The sequence below is a fragment of the Zonotrichia leucophrys genome, chromosome 1A, assembly GCF_028769735.1.
Source record: "Zonotrichia leucophrys gambelii isolate GWCS_2022_RI chromosome 1A, RI_Zleu_2.0, whole genome shotgun sequence".
Classification (NCBI taxonomy): domain Eukaryota; kingdom Metazoa; phylum Chordata; class Aves; order Passeriformes; family Passerellidae; genus Zonotrichia; species Zonotrichia leucophrys.
The window spans coordinates 52,437,108-52,458,450 of record NC_088170.1 but is presented as its reverse complement, the minus strand read 5'-3'; the positions used below and the strand labels follow the sequence as shown (position 1 = coordinate 52,458,450).

General features: G+C 40.3%; 1 long non-coding RNA gene across 2 annotated transcripts; it reads left to right on the top strand.

Moving 5' to 3' along the window:
- The first annotated feature begins 16,246 nt into the window (after positions 1 to 16,246).
- On the top strand, positions 16,247 to 20,317 carry LOC135442679 (uncharacterized). Of its 2 annotated transcripts, XR_010438702.1 has the most exons (4): positions 16,247 to 16,376; positions 16,727 to 16,803; positions 17,621 to 18,080; positions 19,057 to 20,317. It is a non-coding gene; the product is annotated as an uncharacterized LOC135442679 (long non-coding RNA). The 2 variants fall into 2 exon arrangements; XR_010438703.1 differs by lacking the exon at positions 16,727 to 16,803 and having other exon boundaries at positions 16,263 to 16,376.
- Positions 20,318 to 21,343: the final 1,026 nt, after the last annotated feature.

Here is a 21,343-nt window from a genome sequence, read left to right as displayed (position 1 = left end):
TCTTAACACTACTTATCTTCTTCAGTCTCATTTGAGGTGGAAGTCAACTGAGTGTACCTTGAGAAATAAGGCAAGTATGTCCTTAATTGGAGTTTACAGATGATGATTTTTATGTCATGCTACAGGTGTTCTTGAAATTATTGAGGAGATGGGTGTGAAGCCAGTTTTTATTACCAATATAGTAACTGTTTCATCTTACTCCAGTTAGATGAAATACTTTTGTATCTAGTGTTCTACCTATTTTTTGCAGTAGTATGGAACAGTGGATGAGTTTGTAAGAAGCCTCTTTTACAAATATATTTTTAAGTTTTGTCTGTCACAATATATTCCAATTTCCTTCTAAAAAGACATCAGCCAACTGCATTGTCTAGCATTTTTTTGCTTAGAGGTAGAGCTTATATTTTCTTTAAAATCTCGGGATGACTGGAAGCATGGCAGTTGAAACCAATTCTCTCTCTCCCTGTCTTTATCCCTCCATTTCATAACATAGAGGTTCAGCAAATATTGTATCAATTTTAGGTAATTCTTCTAGAAAGCTCTGTAGAATGCTTTTCCCAGTGGGGGCTTTAGAAGCACCAGGTTTTCTGTAACTTTTCTTCTTTTATTGGTTTTCATAACTTTTTCTGCCTTGAAATATAGATGTAGCAAACCTTGGCTCAAGCTTCATTTGAAAGTGGTTTTTTTATGTATTGTAAAAATCAAGTCTTCTACAGCTGTCTCTTGAACTTAATGGATGCCCTTACAGAGTGTCCATTTACTCCTTCTGCTTGATCTGTATCTTGGTTTTTTGTGTGATGCTGTTGCACCTACCTGACAGTTTTAGCAGGTCTCTCTCCATGACTCAGCAATCATTAATGTATTTTGAGGCCCAAATCAATGTCTGGACTTGCCTCAGTTTGTGCATCCTGCACTAACATCTATTTTGAAATGAGGATTAGCAACATTTAAAGCACCTATGGCAGACTATTTTTTCCTCCAATTTAGATAAAAGCATGTTACCAGGATCTCAGTGGAATGGTAGTGTTTTGTCTTTATACAAATAGAGGCTCACTGGACCCAGTGAGATCCCAGTTCCTGTGAATGTTGTTGATATCTGCCCCAAGACACACCATGGTGCTCAGAGTCTCGTTCTGTACCATAAAAGACTCCATGTTATTCCTGCTGCAGATTCTATCCCTTGCTTTGGTGTGATGATTTGCTAGCTGCATACTGGAAGAATAAGGTACTTTCTATTTGATTCTGCTATGGCAGCAGAAGAGCTTTGCAATTACTGGTGTTTTTGTGGACAGGTGATCCTGCAAAGTCATTCAATCTCAGCACTATTTTGTGTGCTTACTTACAGAAATTGCTAGCTATAGAGTAGCTCCTTTAGTCTCAGAAAATCAATAAATTATGTCATTAGCTATTAGAACCTCCCACACTCCTTATGCAGGTGAAGCAGTAGATTTTTTGCAAGCATCCAGCCTCTTGAAACTATTTGCCTCCTAGATAAGTGATTTTCTTACACTGCAATAGCTGCAATGTCATCACATTTAGGTCATTTTAGTTTAATTCAGCTGGCTTCCTCTTTTCCCTCATTTCCAATTGAGGATTCCAGACTCATTTCCAACTGTCAGGACTCTCGCTCCATGAATAATAACTATTTGTTAAGACTGGACACCATCAAGTCATTCATACTGCAAATTGTGGCAAGAATTATGATTGTTCTAACAATATTTGACGACACTGGGAGCCTGGACTTGACCTGTGAGATTCCTTCCCAATGCTATGATGTTCCCATTGCAAATCCCACTATCAAAAGACCAAATGGCAAAGAGAAGGAAAAGCTGAATCACGAAACAGCACAAGAAATTCTCTGTGAAGGCACAGTCCCCTACCTCAATCTCACTGTCCAGTGACTCATTGTACCTAAAACTGCACTACAAAACTTAATTACACCAGAGCTCAGATCTTCACAGCTATGTGAAAACCTGTTCAGACTAGGAAACATTTTTTTTTTTGGTAAAAATTAAAGATGAGAAGGCTGTATTCTCCCTCAAGAGTAGCTATTTTCAGTTATTTCTTTCTATAGTCATGCATGCATAGCTGTCAGCAGTTCTGCTTTAAGAGGTAGGATAACTTACCCTAATTATTCCTGGACATTTCTTTCCTAGATATTCATGCCCACTCTTAGTATGAACATTTCCTTCCTTCTTTCCTTCCTTCCTTGGTTGCTTGCTTTCTTTCTTTCTTGCCTATTTTCTTATGTCTTAGAACAAAACAAGCCTTACAGATATTTCCCACAGTCCCACATATGAGAGAGAAGACAAAAAGAAACTTGAGGCAGCTGGGTTGGCCTGCATTAGTCCCCACTGCTGTATTGATTGTGCATTCTCTCTCATTAGCTTACCTAGGATGGGGAGGTTTGACCTACTCAATTCTGCATGATCTCCTTCTTCCTTATGTCTACTTTTCACCATTCCGTTGATAGATCCAGGCTGTAGGGCTCTAAGGATCAGCCTAGCAGGGAATTTCCCTTCTGTAGTGCAAGCTATGAATAGTATGTACATGTGAACAGCCTGGAAGGGTCATTGTTGAGAAGGTATGAGGAAAAAATTTCCGAGATTGGGCTCAGTGACCTGCTTCCATTCATGAGACATGCAGTAATCATAAATCAACCTGTACTAATAACAGTTAGGCAATATTTGTTCAACAAACAAAAATAACATCAATAACAAAAGCTTAACCAAGGTTCACACTTGCCTTCTGAGGTACAGATTGGTAAAGTGTAGCTTAGACAGAAATATCAGTTTCATTAGACCTTTTTGTTGAGGTGATGGTCCTTAGCTTGGGGAGTATGACAGGTGATGCTTTAAAGGAAAAGGCCACAGATGAGAATGCTTACATCCTAAATGTTGTAGCTGTCCTGCTTTATTTAATGAAATGACTGTAATCACAGAGAGGAAAGCAGACAAATGTTTCACACATATGGCAGGCTTCAGCAATTCCCCCAACACAATGAATGCAATCTTTCCAGCTCTAGGCCTTTGCCACAAAGCTAATAGCTCTACTGTTCCGGAAACCAATCACATGCCCCATGCCTCTGCCTGCAGGTGCAGCTTGCCTGGGCAATCCAACCACAAACACTGTATTTTTGCACTCTCATGTACAGGAGTAAGTTGCAATCCTGCAATCAGGAAATGCTGTGACCAGAAGTCATTACGGTGAATTTTCTGAAGTAATGCAAAGGCACACAGGAAATAGCTTTCCATGATTTAAAGCCTTTTCACATGGGCTGCTCAATTCTCAGAAACAGCAAGTAGTAACTGAAGACAAGTGATAGGTTATTGCTTTCTCTCCTGTTCTATTTTTCCATCAAAGCAGGAAAGGAAATTAAAGATAAATCTGTTTTTATGAAATTGAAATAGGTTTTTTTATTACAAATAAATCTTGGACAAAACCAGAGCAAGTGAAAGCACCACTGTTTCTCTTTTTTGGCAGGTAACTTGGTAAGGTATGGGACAGGTGGCTTCAGGAAGTAAAATACTCCATGCCTCTGCACGTGTTTGGTGATCTGTTAAAATAGCAGCTGTCCCACTCTCATCTCAGTCATAATGAGAAGGCAATTATTACAGCCTTAATTATCATTACAGATAAGCAAACGGGTTTCAGCACAACTTGAATCCTGGCTCTTTTACTCTTGTTTAGCAGAAGCCACAACTGCTCCAGGCAATTCACACAGCAAGCAGATACATCCAGTATCAGCCAGTATCAACAGGAAGGCTGTTGACCAACGTCAGCGGTTGCTTAGACCTCACGAAATATAGGTCCAGTTCTTGGGCTCACACAGGGCTTTGGTGGGATTGTTTTGGCATACCTTTTCCAGCCCAAGTGTTCCTGGAGCTCTAGGCTCTTTGGCTCTCTCAAACCTAACCTTAACCTCAGCCCTTGTGCTAGCCCCAGCCCTTATCCAACCAAACCTATGAGTTTTCCAGATCAGAAAGATGTTGGAGCAGCAAGGAAACATATAGCTTTTGTTTTGTGTTTGGGCTAGGGATAAAGACTTAGGTTTAGGGTTAAGACTCAGAGAGTAAAAGAGCTTACAGCTCCAGGAACAACAGGGCTGGAAAAGGCATGCCAAGGTGATCCCAGCAAGGCCTCAACCCATCAGAAAGATGTAGGACCAGTAAGGTTGAGGCCTTGCTGGTCCTACATCTTTCTGATTGGGAAAACTCATAGGATTGGGTAAGGGCTAGTGCTAGGGCTCTGGCTAGCACTAGGGCTGGGGTTAGTGTTAGGTTTACAGTTAGGGTTGAGAGACCCAAAGAGCCTACAGCTTCAGGAACACTGGGGCTGGAAAAGGCAAGCCCACAGGGTCCCGGCAAGGTCCCAACCTTGCTGCTCCTACTTCTTTCTGATCCTATAGGAAAACCTATAGTCTTGGGCTTGGGTTGGGGCTAAGGTTGGGTTTAAGGTTAGGTAAGGTTAAAAGTTTGGGTTTGGGATAGGGTTGGGACAGTCAAAGTGCTTACAGCTCCACGAACACTTGGGCTGGAAGTGGCATGCCAAGGCCATCTCGGCAGGGCCCAACCTTGATGCTTCTACTTCTTTCTAAACTTGAACACCAATACTGCTGGGGACTTTAGACTTAGGCTTAGGGGTAGGGTTAAGGTTAGGCTTGAGTGAATCAAAGAGCCTACAGCTCCAGGAACACTAGGGCTGGAAACAGTATGCCAGCCATTCCAGCATGGCCCCAGCCTTGCTGCTTCTACATCTTTCTGACCTGGAAAACTGATAGGATAGGGTTAGAGCCCTAGGATTAGGGCTAGGGCTGGTGTTAGGGTTAGATTTAGAGTGAGTGTTATGGTTAGGGTTCAGAGAGTCAAAGAGACCACAACTCCAGGAACACTGGTGGTGTAAAAGGCATGCCTAAGTGGTCCTGGCAGGACCCCAACCTTGCTGCTCTTACGTCTTTCAGATCAGGAAAACCCAGGATTGGGTTAGGCCTCGTGCTAGGGCTGGGGTTAGGGTTAGATTTAGGGCTAGTGATGAGAGAGTCAAAGAGTCTGCAGCTCCAGGAACACTGGGTCTGGAAAAGCAATCTATGAAGTTTGCCTTGGCAATATGAACTGTAATTCCAACAAAGAATAAAAGATTTCAGGAAAAAGTTATTCCCTTACAACACTTACCTTGAAGCATATTTAGCTCAATCTAGCATGTCCTTGTGTAGGAAAAATTCATTCTGAGGCCTAACACCTTCTCAGCTGCACTGTGTCATTATTAAAGTTCATCACAAGTATGCTGCATGTTGGCCATGGCCTTCTGGTGCAAGCATTGTGAAAAGGATAATCAGTGTCCAAGAAGAAACTCTGGAGAATAGATTATAATCATCTTCTCAGCATCTTGTCTTGTTTCCCTTTTTCCTCATTCTCCAGTAAAGATTCATCAGCAGTTGTTACCACTCCCTATTGCTGGAGACCAGTGAAAGCATGGGCATAGGATGCAGCCCGTTGCTCAGCGCTGAATTGGTATTTGTGTGAGTTTGACTTTGTTTTCACTACTGCTAGGGGTGAAAGGGATATATAGCACATACAGCAGGATCAAAAAAAGGATAAACCCTCCATTACTATGCTTCAGTGTTTGCCATTTCAAATCAAGAGATAATGTTAAATTCTGTCATATTGATTACACACACACAGAAAAAAAATCAAAGGCCAATGGTCAACCTGTGACACAGAAGCCTATTCTGAATGGCCCACAGGGCAATTTGGGACAGTGCTGGGAAATTCTACAATTTGAAAATTCAGCTGCAGAAGACAACCGTTTCTAGTTTCTTCTGAATGCAGTTAAGTAATTTGAATTTAAAGAACACAGGCAGTCCCTGCCCTTCAGAGGCAAGGTACTGCCAATTGATTGATTGGTATCACCTTTCTGTGAGGTAGCATCCCTCTGCTCCCATCGATCTTCTACCAGAGCTGCCCCTAACCTCTAAACTGAGAAAGAAAATACAGCTTTGCATATGCTCTAGAAAAAGGCTGCTTCTCCAGCTTTAGAGTACAATTGTCTTTGAGGACGGTGCATTTATTTGGGCTAAAACATAGTTTTTAATTGAAGCTGTTAAAGCTTCAGACTGAAAGAGCTTTTAAAATTTGGTATGTCTCCTATGAATCACATCATATCCTGAGATCTCTATTGTCTCAAGTTGCCTTTTTACAGCTCTAGGCTAAAAACTTAAAGACAAAGCATTTTAAAAAGCTTAATGAAAGAAAGGGAACACAAAGAGACTTGTCTGGCTCACAGCCAGGCCAAGGCTGCTATCTGAAGAATAGTCTGAAATATAAATCACTGAATATGGAGACTTACCATGTCATCAGTTATTTTTAGCAGAGTGAAGAAGAACTAACTCAGTTTTAAGAAACATGTGAGAGAAAGATGCAGCCTTAAAATTAACTTTGGTTTAAGTTTCTTCCTTGAACTACTGGTATTGAACATTGTGATTTGCATTTTACAAATTCCTTGTAGATGTCTGCTGTTTTGTTTACTAATTCAAAATACACCATGTTTTTCTACAATAAAAATATAAAGCTTAAATAAAAAACTATGTAACAAAAATGTATCATGAAAAACAAGAGCTGGAAATAAATCTAGAAATAAAATAAATAATAAAAACTAAAAGCTATTTATTTATAAAATAAATAAATAATAAAATCTAGAAATAAATCTTCCTGCTAGCTGCTGGGAGAAAAAGCAGTTCTACACATTTTTAAAGGCTTTGCATTTCTATACCTCAAGTGTCAGCTTACCTGATACTTTCCTAACATTTGAAAGGTGATAGCCAAAGACCTACTCATTCAACTAACACCTTGCTGTGTTGTTACATCAAATGTATTTCTGGACTCTGGCCCTAATTCAGAGGATGTCTATTATTTTCAAGTGCTGTAGTTCTTAATCTTGTATATTCTTTAAACTTTAATAGATCTCAAGTTGTGGTAGTATTCATGAAGGTACTTATGTGCTTATGTGGAACTCATAAGCACATGAACTAGTGTTCTAGAAGTCAGCTTTGCTGTGAGACACAGAATCAAACCTACTGATGTGGGATGCAAATAGTGATGATGGCAGCAGCACACAGTTATGTCAGCTCATGATGAGAGGGGAATGACAGTCTATTAATCTGTTCTAGAGCTGTAGCCCACGAGTTCCCTTGCTTCATCACACTGTAGCCAATGTAATGTTAAATAGTTATTCCAAACTTCCATTAAATTCACTGTAGTCACCTTGCTGACTACAAAAATCCCTGCAGCTACACAGTCCCAATCTGATTTGCTTCTGACAAGTCATACCACACTGTCCAGAATGTTGCCTTTCATCAGAATAGGTATTTCTTTATTAAAACAAAAGAAGTGAAAACTGATGAAGAACCAAAATTCATTCTGGGCAAAAGAGCTGTTCTGTAAAAGCAGGGAAATATTTCTGACAAACAGGGATTCTTGATTGCTGAATCACACATGAGTGTGGCCACCATGTTAGTGGAAGGTCTGGGAAGCCACTCCTGTACGCATGACTGGATGCATTTGTTAATGAGTACTGATAGGAAAGAGAAAGGAGGGGAACAGGGATCTACATTTTTCTCAATTATTTGGAAATTCATAGTACTTACAACTACAGTACTCAAAAACTATGTCCCAATATGTATGCAGGTGATCTACAGGCTCCACTGGCACATCGAGGGCTATATCCTCCTCTCTTTTCCTCACACAAGCTGGGGATAACTCAACTGCAAGTCATGCTGCTGAAACAGGGAGAAGAGTCAGACCTGAAGTTTGATCTTCTGTTATTTTTAATGAAACTTTTCTAGCAAGCTATCACTTCCATGCAATGCAGGATGTCCCCTTGCAGGAACTGTAAGTGCTATTGACAGAAATATTACAGTTTAATTAAGTTGCTAAAAGAGACTGCCACTTTTAATGTAGAAGAAGGGGTACTTTCAGAGAGAGATGCAGCAGAAATAGCTGCCTTCAGCAGAAATGAAATAGCTGGGGGAAAAGAAGCCAGCAGCTGTACACAGTGCAAATGGTGATTAAATGGAACCACAAAGAAAGAATAAGGAACAAATCAGTGAAAAGAGAGATGAAGACCCAGAAAGTAGAGTATGAGTAATAGTGTTAAAGAAAAATGTCTTGTTGTGCAAGAGTAATGAAAATGCTAGACTATGTCTCTGAAAATACTGTGTAAAGAAGTAGTGATCATTGTGGGAAATTATGATTTAGAAACTGGAAGGGAAAAGTGCTAACTTAAAAAGCAGCCCACATCCTTAAAAGGTCTGAGACCTCAAAAAGAAGCTATTTTTAAAGATTAAATTGGAAATGCACAGGATGAAGGAACTGTGTATAAATAACAGTTAAGAAAAAAATGAAAAAAAAGAATTAACATCCAAAGCATATCTTTATGGCCTCAGACTGAAATCTGAAGAACTTAGAGAAATTCTGTGTAACTCTGAGAAACCTTAGAGAAATTGTGAAAGGCTTCTGGTGCTATGCATTAGATTTCTGCAACTTGCAATGAATTACCATGTTTGTTTAATAAAAAACAACTTGAATGAGAGAAAAAAGGTCAAGTTGAAGAGATAAATAAAGAAAAATTATTGAAAGGGCAAAGTAAAAAAAGCATCTCTTCAAATTAATGTAAGGAAGGATGCATGAAAAATAAGTTTGTCAGAGGGGAGAGAGATGGAAGAGCATGATGGGAAAACCTGACAGTTCAGATATACAGCTGGTAATTAGGCAGTTCCTGGGTGTCTTTTCTCTACTCCAGGATGAGAGGAGGTCAACTCCCACTCAGATTAGTCAAGGATCAAAGGATCAAAAAGTTTTGAAAGCCACATAAAGCAAATTTTTCTTTCTAACATGATTTGGGATGCCTCTGAGCTAGTCCTGTGTATGTAACTGGAGTTTAAAGAAGAGAGATGGAATGAAAGGACTGAAAAGGAGGAAAAGGATTACCAGGGAAAATGAAGTTATTTTTAGCTTTTATTTTCCTCCAGTACAGCGTCAAAGTGATGAAATGTAATTAATATTGATCCTCTGTGATTCAGAAACTGCCTGTAGTATTTTTGAGTCTATATGCCACTTGCATAGCTGCTGTTGGCTTTCCAGGGGCACAGAGCTGCCCCAAGCACCACAAACCATGCAGAAGAGAAAAGGTACCATTGGGCATTACTCTGAGAGGGGAACTAAGGAGATGCAATGGCTTTAGCAAGTGCTTTTAAATAGTTGCTTATCACAGCTTTAAATTGTTAGATGTTGGGAAAGAGCCACTAATTTGATGCAGCAGTTGCTTACACATAAGGCCATGTTTGGAACACTTTTGTAGATGGGATATATCATAACTACTCCAAGCTGTGACAGTTCATTGTGAAGTTCATAATCTGTGTCACCTGTGTGCACCTTCATAAAAAAACCTCCTGAAAAACCTGTATGCTGGAAAGCTCGAGACAAGAAGAGCAGATCCTCCAGGCTGCCAAAGTGCCACTGCTGACACATTTCTGCCAATCCATTTTCATGACAGACACTTCTTTCCAGCCATGGTCTTTCCACTGCATGTCACTGTCTCCTAGCCCATCCGTCCTCTCAAATTGCCTTCTCTCCCCCTGGCTGTTTCGTGTTCCACTTGTGTATGCAGGTTTTAATCCCTCCATCCGATTAGTTAGGAGAAAAAACAGTCTTAATCTGACAACAACAGGATTATGTATCACTGTAAAGATAGGATGATTACATTATTGAATTTTTAAAAATTTACTAATGTGGTTTACAGCAGAACGTAATGAGGTTTTTTTTTGCAAGAAAGTAAGAAGTTATCCTGAAAACATATTGGATTTAAGAGTACTTTATGAAACACTGATATCATCCACCAAGAAGAGATATCTCTCAGCTCATTTCAGCAGCATGTTTTTATGCTGATGTTCCTAGGAGACTTAGCATATCTTTGCATTGTCTTGTTCTTGCCTTAATTTGCCCCACCTGGGAAATTTTGTACATTCAGAAAAATAAAAGCCAGGCACACACTTCCTTACAAAGTAGCTGCCCTCCAAAGAAATTTCCTTGTAATTATTTCCACAATGACCTGGCTGAAATAACCTGCACATTTCAAGGCTTAAATTGTCAACATATCAGATATTTGTGTAAAACAATTAACTTATGCAGGCCTCACCATTTTAGCTATTGGTCACTGTTTGAGACAGATTAGCTGGGAATTTGGAAACCCATTTTGTTAAATTTTTCAAGTAAGCTTATTAGACATCTTATAAAACATGAAAACAGTCACTTAATAGAACTTGGTTTTGTACTGAGGTGTGTAACCCTACTTTTTCACATCAGCAGGCACACATCTGGTGGGTTCAGGACAAGGAAATGCACATCTGTATTACATGACAGCAGTGAGCCTCCAGCCTGCCTCTCAGGTACAGAAAACCCATCCAGAGGTCTGGAACTTCTCTGACAGCCCTCCTGGTGACTCCAGGTGACCTCCTAATGACAGAGGCTCCCACGGGCAGGGGCTGTGGAGGACACAGGCAGGGAGAAGCAGCTTGTCCAGAGTAAGGAATGCCTGAGGCAGAGCTCAAAGCATTCAGTCAGCAGCTGGACTAATTCAGGTGCAGATCAAGGCCATTGCCACTGACCTCAGTCAGACTAAATTTGCAGAACTCTTTCCAGCATCTTTAGCTGCTTCTGTTGGCAATATTTTGGCCTTTAAATTTAATAGATTAAATACAAAATAAATATATATATATTTTAACTTATTTTGCTGAGTCAAGTTGGAGGATTATGCCAAGGAAAAGGTGAAATCACAGTGAGAATTTTCACAAAGAGGTAAAATTGTGCTTTATGTACATTACAAGGTGAGAGGGGAGAGCTTAGGCAAGTCCCTGCCTTTGACAAGTTTCTGGCAGTAGACAGCAGCTTTATTGAGGTGGCCAGCACCCCAAAATTCACTGTTACTTGCAAGTTCTTAATAATGACAGATCAGTTCTACAACAACATGAATAATTTATTGAGGAGACCAAAGAAAATGGACATAAGACTTTAAACAGACTACTTACTACAGAGGATAGATAACACAAAAAGAGCTACTTGAAGATAAAAATACAGTGCATGATAATAAAGGTACCAATGTTTCAGCTAGCAAAGAAATAATATAGATTAACAGTCAATGTCACTTACCAACACATGACAGTGGTGTGCAGAGAATCTCCTAATTTCTCTCAATTCTAGAGAAGCCTCTCGATGTGAATATCTCCACACTGAGGAAATCTTTTATACACTCTCCAAGGGGAAGGTGCCTGACAGCCAAGAGAAGGCTGTTACTGGATTTCTAGTTTTGTTTCTTGTTGCTGCTGTTGTTTGTTTGCCTTGTTATATATACAAACTAGTAAAGAACTGTTATTCTTTTCCCCATACCTTTGGCTGAAAGCCCCTTCATTTCAAAGTTATAATAATTTGGAAGGAAGGGGGTTATATTTTCCTTTCCCATGGAGGTTCCCCCCTTCCTTGGCAGACACCTGTCTTTCAAACCAAGACAAATATCTAAAAGAGATTTTAAAGGTTAAAGTTTCAGAAATAAGTAATGTAAAAGACTACATCTATTACAAATCAAAACTACAGATCAAGAGAACTGTCATTGAATTTACATAGGAGAATTGTAAATGCAGTGCTCTTTTTAGAAACTTTTAATAATTGATTCAATTGTAACCTCTTGTTAACAAGAACTTAAGTTTCCCCCCTCTGCAAAGGAGATTATTTTATGCAGAATATACAAAGAGTACAGCCTTGTATGATTCAATTAATATTTATTTAATATGTTCTCATACACTTAATCATATTTATAGTCTTACCAAATGTTAACAGTTTTGTTGAAGTTTCCTTGTTGAATACCTCATTTGCACTGAAATTTCAATTAGAAATTTTTTTTTAAATGCAACCAACTCATATTTTACAGTCACACTTTGCTCTGCCATGGAGCTGGTTTCCCAGGTAGGTACAGCTCTGGAGCTGCGAGCTGGTCCTGCTGCGTCCCACAGCTTTGCTGGCACTGTTGTTCAGTTCTGAGTGAATGTGTGTAATTCCAATTATTCGTAGCCTCACCAGAACCTTTTAAGAACCCTCTATGCTTTCTGAGCTCAGGAGAGATATTTAAATGGCCTTTTACTTCCTTTATGTCTGGCAGGACATAAAGGAAGTATTTAATGTCTATTTAAATATCTCTATCTGAAGGCTATTTAAATCTCTCTATCTGAAGGTCTTTGGCTCTCCTGGTGTTTTGTCTCCAGGTTACTGCCTTTGAACCCTGGTGGTGATGACTCATGTATTGGTCATTCACCAACAATACCTCTCAAGCATCACACCACCACATATTCAAAGCAATCCTCTTCCCCATGTCCCCTTTCCACACATTGCCTCTTTGTCCAACCAGATGTTCACAGAATGCCCTCTCCTGATCTGAGTAACATAGAGAGGGTTTAACCTCAGGTTTACATTGAGAGGGCCAGTCAGAAGGTGACTCCTGGGCCTGCTAAGACATGCAGGCAACTCAGGTATGGTTCCTGAGCTAGAGTCACGTCATGTGGCTGGCATCAGGGTCGTGTTAGTTGGGAGGCCGAACCCCTCTGTGATGGGAAAGAGGAGGTCCAAAGGGGCTGCTGAGCCTGGCTCTTAGAGCACCTGTGATCCTGCCTGGTCCTGTGCCTGAGCACTGGAACCTTTAGATCCAAGCAACACATTCTTCTTACTCCTCTCAGCTACTATGTCAACCATGGGAAGATTTGAAATAGCTTCTACACAGCCTGCTGTTGTCAGTAATGGCAGCAGCAGGCACTTCATGCTGAATCACAAGCTTTTCTTGCTGCATCTGGGCAAGCTGGCAGTTTCACTGTTTGGACAGGCTGCAGCAATGTTTTTCAGCAGGTTTCAGTGTATCTCTTTCCAAACACTATAGTGCAAAGCTCATACCTGTCCCAGATAGACCAAGAATGATGGAGAAAACACCTGTTTCCTGAGTAGATAATTCCAGGACTCAATTAGGCTCACTGTGAATAATGCGGTCCTATTTTTGTTCTCATTTTATTTGGCTTAGTTTCCAGCTAAAGAATCTTCCTGTCTATTAGACAGGAAAATTCTTTAGCTGGAAACTGACTATTAAAAATCTTCTACAGAGATATTAAATTGAATCAACTCTGAGCTTCCTCTTCAACAAATTAAGTATTTTGAAGTTCTGTTATTAGGTTCCCTGGGCTTTATATAATTATTTTAAGTCATTCTGGAAGTCCTTTCACATTTTTCAGAGTTCTTCAAAGAAAGCAGAAGTTAATGTTGGGCAGTATTCCAGGTACAGCCATAGAGTCTTCATCTCACCTGTAGTGCAGGAGTGCTCTAGGGTCTATTGTGCATTCTTGATCTTCTAACCATTCATCAAATTAAAGCCATTCTGGCCATGACTTTGTCATTGCATAAACCACCAGGTAATAGAAATTGTATCATCACTGCTTTTTCTGGCTTCAGTGCTCCATAAGCCCGTCCACATCTCTCTGAAAAGCCTCATGCATATTTTCTGTTCTAATATAAACCATTTAAAGTTCAGCTCATCTCTGAAAAAAAAGTTATTACAAATCTGAATTTCATAATTTATTTCCAAGCCCAGATGCCTATATGAGCTAGAATGTTAATTTTGCTTTTTATTCATTAAGCAATTTCAGCTTGTTTATGAACTGGTTTCGTTGTTCTCGGTCTATGTTACTGTATTTTAACACACAGTATAGTCTGGAAGGCTGATGCATTAATCTGGTTAAGAAATCAAAACAGGTATTTCCAGCCTGAGAGGTCTCACTTGTTGAGCCCCCAAGGGAATTCAACTCTGTACTGTGGATTTTTGACTGTTTTAATTTCAATTGAATCAGAATTGTTATGCTGGGGATAAATTTTTACCGGCTTGTTCACTGGCTTATTTGAATGATTACACAATTGTCACACTCTAGGAAATAATTCTGCTATTCAAAGCATAGGGCTAATCAGAATTTTCTCCTTGGAAATAAAAGATTATGGGTAAAAAGCATAGAGGAGAACAAGACTATATTATCTCATGAAAGCAATCAACAAACACTAATCCCTTTAAGTGCTCAGTTTTGAAGCAGAATAGCACTGTGCATAGTAAAGAATGCAAAAGGATCAATATGTATGACCAGCTAGGCAGACAAAATAAGTAGAAAAATACTCCAGTTTACCTTCTGAAAGAAATGCTCTTTCCTTCTGTTATCCACTGAATTGTTATTCACACAGCTCTTTGTGATTTTCAGTTAATACTGCAAGAGAGAGAGTAATTATATTTGTTTTAGAAGTAATGTTATTATATCAACACTAGTATTTCTGTTACCTAATAATCACTTTGAATTACCCTATGTGAACCTTGCTTGGTTGTTTCCCTTTTTTCCCCTTTTTTGTATTTTTTCTCCCCCTTTTTTTTTTTTTTTTTTTTTTTTTTTTTGGAGTTTGAACAAAAGGTTTACCTGATTACAATAGGTATTTGCTTTAGTTAAAAAATGTCCAAGAAAAGACATCAGGCTGTACTTGACCACACTGGACTGCATTCAAGAACATCAAGGAGACCTGGCTGGGGATATTCAATGCCCCATCATTCATACAAAGTTTGCTGATCTTTCTTATAGTTGCCCAGCAACAAAGTATGCAAGTCACTCCCTTTTAATTAATGACAGGGAAGCAGTGGGTTAATAATTAATGGAAAGATATGGGACTTCTGAAATAACATCTTGACAGCTCATGTCTTTCACACATGCAGCTGGCTTTTAACCTAGGAAAACTATTTTTCTCACAGTATTTAAATAAATGTCTCATAAGTCTATTGAAATTTAAGCTGTGAATTAAATGCCTCTCACTTTCAGATCAAATCAACATCTGGATGATGTATATTCTACCAAGTAAGTTGAAGAAAAATGGTTTTGCCAGATACCTTAAAAATTATAGAGACAAAATACTCTTAATGCATGGATTGCTGTATAAAATGGGATTGCCAAGGCATTAACACTGTCTTAATTTTGTCACCCCTTCTCTGTTCTGGGCTTATTCATCCTAATTGATCCCCAGCCACGTGACATCTCTATAGAATGTTCATAAATACTCAGGTCTATTATTCAGAGTACAGCTCTTAGTAGAATTGTAAAACAGCTTGCAGGAAAGCCTTGTCTTCTGAAAATAGGCCGTGACAAGGAGGTTGCAATGGAGTTTGAAAAATTTTGTCAGAAATCTTTATTGGCCCTGGTACTGCCCTCAGTCAGGACAGGGGGATATCAGCGCTTGGCTCACAACAGCCATATCATTTAGGTGAAAGCAAAAGCGAAGAGAAATATTTCACAGTGTTACCAAGAGACGAGTTTCCTTGTGAAATTTATTGCCCATGAAAAGAATGGATTGTAGAATTAACCTGTCACACAAAGAAACAGATAATGTGGCCTCACTATTGCTGTTCAATGGCTGTGGCCAGACTGGGGGTTACTGGCAACATGTGTGATGCTGAGGTACTTGCAGTTTCATGCAATAATTGCAGCAGAAATCTCCCAGTCAATTTTTTTTAACAGTGCAAAGATGAATGAATTAATGTCTTCAAGATGTCTTTTATTACACCAGGGCTGGCACTACTCCCTGAGGGATGGACAGGCCCCCGAGGTCACAGAGCCCTGTGGGGAGGCTGCCAGCCTTTCCTAAAGAGAGAAGTACCCCCAGAGGAATGTCACTGATGCCACGGACCCCTGGCACAGCATCAGTGTGCCGTCATGCAGGTGTGCATGGCATGCAGGTGTATTATTTTAGGTGCTTCCTCTGGATTCAGAGCAGAAATGGGGAAAGCACAAAAGGAAAGCCTTCTCCGAGAGACTCCAGGTCACTAGAGGCGTTGTGGGAACTGAAGATCCCGGCCATTAAAGCGCAATACGTGGTTTATTGCGGCTACCCAGCCGCCAGGTTCGAGCTCAGGCCGTGCGAGGCCGAGGGCCCGGAGCCGCTCCCGCCGCCCCCCCGAGGCCCCGGGCCGCAGCCCCGCCCGCCGCCAGATGGCGCTCGCCGCCAGCCGGAGGAGCCGCCGCTGCCCCGATGGCGCCGCGGGAGAGCGGGGACGTTGCGGCCCGGGCCGGCCTTGGCAGCCTCGTTAAACACGCCCAGAGAGCCCTTGTTTATTTTTACACAAGTGTTTAGGACTTTGGCAAATAAAGGCCAGTGCCCGGAGATTTCTGGGCAGAGCTTTCTCTGCCTGCTCCCACAGGGCTCGCTGCGGGCCTGGCGCCCTCGGCTCCAACCCCTCGGCCTGGTAGCATGTGGTGCCCGGGTGGGCAGGGCACGGTAAGGGAATGAACGCGGCTAAAAGAAACCCGCAGCGTGCGATTGATTAAGTCTCGGCCAACGAACTAGTGGTTTTGGGTTTTTTGGGATTTTTCTTTTTTTTGGCATTTTTCTTTCTTTCTTTCTTTTTTTTTTTTTTAACGCAAAGACACTACGACAGGGTATTTTGTACCGCAGCTGCATTACAAACGGCAACAAATTGCAATAAAAGCATTTTTAACCTACTTGAAGCAAAATTTTAGTTGTGTGTGACCTCGTTCAGAAATTTTGAAATAATTTGGAAATAGTTATTGTTTTAACTGGAAATCACTGTACTTGAACAGTATAATCTAGTAATGTCTATTTTTCAGTTTGCTGGGAGAGAGAGAAGAGTTTCCTAGGAATGCAGGAAGCTGTTTAGTCTACTGGTTTGTGAGAATGTCCACTGGTAATAGTTATCAACTCGCAGCATTTTTGCTGTCTCATCTGGAGGGGAATTCTAGCCAGGGAATTTGGGAAGTGTGCACAATTTATTTTAGTGTTTGTAATACTTTTGCAAGCTGTGTGCTGTTCATTAAAGAAGAAAAAAACCTGAGAAATGGATCTAAAATAACAGTATAGAAATGTTCCAGAATGTAGTAGTTTTAATTTTCTTAGCATTAACCTAAGGCTTCAGGGAAATCATGCAGACTTTTGGATAGAAGTGATTTAGTGTCAGAAATCTGAGATAAAACTGAGTTTGTGTGGGTGGGAAATAGATGGAAGTTAAACTGAGAACATTTCTTGTAAATTAGGACAACTGTGCAGAACAGCAGCAAGAATCTACTTCTGGTTATGGTTCTGCTGAAATACTGAGGGTTTTTTCTGTAAAGGCACAGAAAAAAACATTCTAATTAATTAGATTTATTTACAACAACTGGGTTTGGGAACGAAATAATTGCCCTGAGACTGAAGTGCAGCTGCAACACACATTCCAGATGTGAAATGTAACACTGTGTTGTGGCTGACTTCATTTTCTGATTTTAAACCCAAAATTGGTTAGAATTAGTAAGTGAATAGGTTACTATTGTCCTCTGAATTAATCCAATGCAGAGGTGCTGTCACATTTCCTCAAATAATCAGATATGTTTTGGGAATAGGCAGGGAAATAGCTTCCTGCCAGATGAAAGGTCACTCTGAGAAAGATCATTCACTTGGGTCTGGGAGGTAGGAAACTGCTGCCTCCTGAGGCATGCATGTTCACTAGATTTTCATTTGCATTGCAGTTTGAAGCTTGAATCAGCAACAAGTTACCATCACACCACACGTGGATCATGCTGTCATCTTCAGATGGGGGAGTTCACCTGGAATGCCCCCCTGCTCTGGGGAAAGCAGCCAGGTGTGTGCTGTGTCCTGCTGCACTTGCCCTGCAGGCAGTGCCTGCTTCCTGCCTCTCCTCGTTTTATTCTTCCAAAGCTCAGACTGGTTTTGTGTTAGGCCACTGAGCGACATCAGAGTCCGTGTGAACAGCTTGGTGAGAACAAAGAAGTGATAAAAGAACTTGTGGAAAACCTAAGCTTTGCCACTTTCAACAGGCAGCTAATGAGACCCAAAGTTTGCAAGAACATGGAACAAGTGTTCCCTTCACTCTTCCAGCTTCTTTTCCAGCATACCATGATGACAAGTGTCTGTTTTCACAGTAACTTTTGAAGGCTATGCTGTTCCATGCTTAATGCTTATTTCAAAGTAAGAAATTATTCTGTCTAATTAGACTGATACATGTAATTTTTTCATTCCTTTCTTACTCTTTCCGTAGTATAGCTGGACAGACATATCACAAATATGTGATTTACATCTGCGGTCTAGTATGATATTTTTACCTGTCAGAAATTATTTTCTTTAAAATTCCATCTTGCTGAATTTTTCTGGAGTGTCTTTTTACATCTCTTTTAGGTGTCAAATTGAGATATGCTGAGTAGGACAGATTTATAGAGGCACAACTGTCTCATTCCTAGGGAAAAAGACAGGTTCCTTTGAGAAGCTTTTGTTTTGGAAGCAAAATTCAGTTTTCTATTGGAGGCAGCCTGGGCTTCTGTTGTCAGAATGCAAAACTTCCTACAGTTGATTAGGCTAGGAAGAACTGTACAAGGAGCCCCAAAGTTTTTTAAAAAAAGTAGTACTTTATTACCTCTTAATTTGTAAACTTATTATAACAGGAAATAATTTCTTTTCTCATAGGTCACTGTACTCTGTCACAATTCTGTAAAAATTTCAGTGCTGCCTGAGCATCACTGAGGGCTTGGTGGAGCAGGGCTTGCAATGTTTGGACATGGACTTTCACTTGTGGGTTTCACAGTAGAGAGCCTGAGAGGGGACAGTGTCCATGAGAGTCAAACCAGCCATTTTGAGCACTAACTAGCTAATGCTTTTTCTTGGAGAAGAAAAAGAATTCTTCAAAGAACTAGTCCAGGTCCCCATGTTACCTACCCCAGCTTATGATTCCTCTGAGTAGAAATCTTAGTAGAAATGTTTAACAAGTTTGAGATGTTCCCTTAGGTGGTTTTAAACATTAGTTTTCTGGCAGCAGTCCAGACTAGGTTGTAAGGTACTGTAGAGTGCTAGGAGATGGACCAAATTCCATCCCAAGATAGACAAAGATGTTATGCAAAGGAATGGCAGTGTTTATCCTTGAATAAACAAGCTTCTTAATTTGTTCCTTCAGGTTTCAGAAAGGACATATTGGGGACAACACAGGAAACAGCACAGAAGCAGTGTCACACTTGTAGAAAGTTAAATATCTCCTAGCAGGAGAAAGTGTGAAGTATCATTGTTCTGTGTGAGATATGGTACTTGTCTTGTATTCATTTTTTTCCGCTATAAACACTTTTATCATGGTAACTTTAGAGATAGAACTCAATTAATGCTCTTCATGTAATGTTTTTGCATCTGTAGATATAGCTTAAGGGCACAGGTAGTCAAAACATTGGAACTAGAATTTACCTGACTGTGACATAACTGTGAGAGTTAGGATGGTTCCTGTGTCCTCTGTGTCTCTGTCTAGCCTATGTCTGTGCTGTGAGCTGTGTGAGTAACTGATTTTCTCAGCCAAAAAATAACCCATAATTAATGTCAGACTAAGAACCTTGACATCACTGTACAGAAAACAGCCCAGTAGCCTGCATGTCACTATGGCACTGCAGCAGCAATGCTCAGAGACAGCACAAGAACAGTGGTCAAAGAATGTGAACAGTGAGTTCTCCTGCCCTGCTTTCTAAGTCTGAGATTGAATTAAAACTACTGTTTTGTTAAAAATTTTATTGATTTTTACCAGTGGACCAGCCTTCACTGAATTTCTCTGACTTTTTGACTTTATCAACACTTTTGGCCTGTACAGAAGCCTATGACAATATAATTATGCACCGTGTGAAGAAATACCTTCTCTCTCCTCCTGATTTGACACCTAATAATTTCAATGGTGCCCTGTAAGTTTTGTGTGGTGCGACACAGTGAATAGTCATTACCTTGTCACCCTTTCAGCACCATTCATTGTTTGTAGCCTTACTCATTTGTCTTTTTCCTGCCTGGAAACTCCTCATCCATTTGGGTTTCTCTTATACAGAAACTGCTGCCTTGGATCATCCTCACTATTATCATCTCTGCTTTCCATCTTCTACCCTCCCTGAGGTGAAAGGACCAGATTGCGTACAGAGACTTACCCAACATGGACAGGTTTTTGTCAAAATAAACCATGAGAATAGATTATAACCTTGTTTTGATTTGTTTCTGAACAGATCCAATAAAATCAAATCACAGAATGGGATAAATGGTAGTGATGTCCTTTATGGATATATCAGTTGTCACAAAAGGAATGAAATCTGAGTTCAGATCCTTTCTGCCTACCTTTGAGAAGGAAACTGAGCTACAGGCTGATCAGGGTAATCTCTCTTGGTTTTCCTGCACTGGTTTTGCTTAGACATCTTTGAAAGCCCCTGGAGTAGGTTCTGAACCCCAACCACTTTGCTTCCCAGGCGTGTGCCTTTATCTGTTGTTTAGGGAAATAGCTCCTTGCTCATGCTCTTCTCTGCACACCTTTGCTATGAACCGCTTTATAGCCATCAGTTTATTTTCTTGAATAAGTTTGAGCTGATGTCCTGCAGGACACATGAGTTCAGAATCCTGATGACTCAGTGCTGTTTTATCAAACAAACAACTGCAGTTGCTGAGGGTGCAGTAGTTAATTACTGAGCTGGTATTACACCTACCCAAGCAGTGCAAGAAGTGGTTGCTCAGGAACAGCATATCTTTATGGTGAAAACAGCTGTGGCCCTTGCCTCACTTTGACTATTCAGACAAATTTATTTGGAAGCTGAGGAGGCATGGCTGGAGCTCAGCTCATCTGCCCACTCACTCCTACCAGCAGAGGTGCTTTCTATGATCAGAGAAAGAACATGTTTTTTAGACAATACTTAGGCAGTAGTAGGCCTGTCACCTTAGAACTTCATCTTTAAAACTAAAGATGCAATTTCTTCTGGGTATGGAGCCCAGAAACACACAGCTTGTGTGGTATATCTGGCCTCAGTGTGAAGCCCTACCCATCCTTCTCCCTGATCTCCCTGAGCTTTTAGGCTTTTGGAACCACAGTCAGAGAGGTCCCTTGCAGCAAAGAAGAATTAACACTTTTTAACCTATTGCTAAGACAAAAGAAAGAAAAAGTAATAAGACAAAAGAAAGAAAAAGTAATGTGGCCTATTTTGACTGTACAGGCCTTTTAGGTAGGTGTAGTTAGCGAAAGCATTGTTTGCATTCATTAATCTTAATTAGATGTGGATTGATAGGCACCTGTCACTCTGGTCAGTACCTCTTCCCCATTCTCTATCTGCTCTGGAAGTATTCAGTAGCAACATTTAGTGCTGCTTTCTGGCCTCTTTTATGCCTGTAGGTTTTCACAAAATGAAGGTGTTTGATTGCAGTTCACCTTATTGAAAAGGAGCTGTTACTGTATTGGCATA